At 47.9% G+C, this 2,504-nt stretch overlaps 1 pseudogene; it reads right to left on the bottom strand.

Annotated features, from left to right (window-relative positions):
• Nucleotides 1–969, bottom strand: part of LOC110294924 — a 3,883-nt pseudogene extending 2,914 nt beyond the window's left edge.
• Between the last annotated feature and the right edge of the window lie 1,535 nt (nucleotides 970–2,504).

The raw sequence follows: 2,504 nt of genomic DNA on the forward strand, positions 1-2,504 counted from the left end.
AAAAAAAAAAAAAACCAAAACACACACACACACGCGTGTGCGTACATGCGTGTGCGTGTGTGTAAAATACATATATACAGGAGAAGAGCTGCTTGCGGAAGGAACATAGTAAAACCACCTTGGAGAGGAATTTGCAATACCACTGAAGGACCCATTTTTTTTTTTTTTAATTTGAGGTACATCACTTAAGGGTGACAAAAACTCAATAATCAAATAAATAATATTTTTAGTAAAATGAGTCAAGGAGGCTGAGGGCAGAATAAGAAGGTCCCTTGACACAGGGGTCTCACTACATAGCCTCCTCAGCCTCCCAAGGGCTGAAGTTTAGAGTTGCGCAAGGTTTTTTTTTTTTTGGTTTTTTTTTTTTTTTTTTTTTGAGGACTCGCAGTTTACTAGGCAGCTGCCGGGAAATGAGCGGTTAGACTTGGCCACACACTCCTGCTCATGCTTTTTGACCGCGTAGGCGTTGGAGGAGTCCTCAGCGATCTCTGATGAGCTCATCTTCAAAACCCTCGGCAAGGGTCTGGATGTTCCGGAAAGGAGCACCTGCGCACAGCAGCCAGATGGCCTGAATCACCAGGCGGGGACACACCCACCGCCCGCAGCCCTGCGTCCGGGCTCATTCAATGCCTGTTGAGGCGTCCCCGGGGGCCACTGTGGACGGTGGCAGTCACCAGTACCCGCAGAGGAATTTTACCAGTGAGCAAGTAGGTGATCTCAAAGGCATGCTTGACTATGCGCACGGTCACGAGCTTCGTGCCTCAGCACGGAGTTAGGGAGGTGCTCCGGGATGGGGCTCTGTGATTTACATACGGCGCTCCTGTGTGGGGCAGGGACTTATCCAGGGCAATATAATCCTGAAGAGAAGAATGGTGGATCTGCGCGTCATAACTGTTCGGTTTCCCAAAGAGCTCAATGTCCACCAGCAGTCTCCTCCACTGCTGGTGTGGCTGTCTCCCACTGGGGCATTCTGAGGACACAGTCCCACCGTCCCATTCTGGCAAAACTGGCTTAATTTACTATTAATTGGGACTCAGCCTCTGGGAAGTTCTGGTTATACTGTAGCAGATCGAGAATTCCAAATTATTTCTATCCACCTCAATGTGATTTCATTTTATATTATATTATTTTGTACAGGACATTTTGGGGAGGTGCTTTTTTGTTTTTTGTTTGGTTGGTTGGTTTTTCGAGATAGGGTTTCCTCTGTGTAGCCCTGGCTGTCCTGGAACTCACTCTGTAGACCAGGCTGGCCTCGAACTCAGAAATCCTCCTGCCTCTGCCTCCTGGGATTAAAGGCAAACGCCACTGCCCGGGTTTTCCTGCCTTTTAATACTTTAACTGGCAAAGTAAACAAACCCGAGCCAGACCCCGCCCACCTCCCCCCACCCCCCAGACTATCATTGCAAGACTGTATTAGTTTCACGATGGATGTAGTTCTTGCAGACCTGGGACCCACAGAGCTGTTCTGGCCCCACCCCCTACCTCCCGGCCCCTCTACTGAGATAAAGGGTGTGCACCACCACACCTGCCTAAGGCTAAGTGTACATGTTGTTTTACAACTTCCATTCTCTTCCCACCAAGCAATGCATCTTGGTCGTATTTTGCATGTCAGCATCCAGTTTGGCTGTCTTCCTCTGTGGCTGTATCCTGCCAAGGTTAATCTGTTCTGTTGATGGACATTTTGATTGTCCAATGGGAATGTAGCAAGCCATGTTACAATGAATATCCTTGTGGCTACATCATCCCTATGAGTCAGTCCTTGTGTGTGTGTGTGTGTGTGTGTGTGTGTGTAAGCAATGTTACAATGAATATCCTTGTGGCTTCATCACCCCTATGAGTCAGTGTCTGTGTGTGTGTGTGTGAAAGTGTATGTATGTGTCTCCCTCTCCCTCACTCTCCTCCCCCACCCCTTTCTCTGATGGTTTCATGTAGCCTAGGCTAGTTTTGAACTCTCTATGTAACTGGAGATGGCCTTGCACTCCTGACCCTCTTCCATCCATCTCCCAAGTGCTGGGATTACACACTGTGCCTGGCTTCTTTGTGGGCCACTTTGTGAGGAATTTTCTATATGAGAGATCGCCACTTTCAAGACCACGTGTTTTTATTTTTACATTTTAAAGTCAGGCACACTTCCAATTTGGCATCTGAAAGCTTGCTGATACATTTGGGCCAAAAGTAGTGAATGAATAGAGAGATAAACAAGTATAACACATATGTTTTTGTGTGTGTGCTTAAAAAGCCAGGGTCTTGCTTTCTAGTCCAGGCTGGCCTTGAACTCCTGATCCTCCTGCCTCAACCTGCCAAGTACTGGGATCTCAGGTGTGAGCCCCCCCGCCATTCTGATAGTTCTGGGGAGATCCGAAATGGAAGTTTTCTGTAGCTGTAGCACCTTCCCTTTGGAGAGTGGTAGGGTGAAGAAGAGAACTGTAGCCATCTTGCTGCCTGTAATGATAAGATCCAGTATCTGGGGGGCTGGAGAGATGGCTCAGTGGTTAAGAGCACTG

Source organism: Mus caroli, chromosome 5 (assembly GCF_900094665.2).
Source record: "Mus caroli chromosome 5, CAROLI_EIJ_v1.1, whole genome shotgun sequence".
In the NCBI taxonomy this organism is placed as follows: Eukaryota; Metazoa; Chordata; class Mammalia; order Rodentia; family Muridae; genus Mus; species Mus caroli.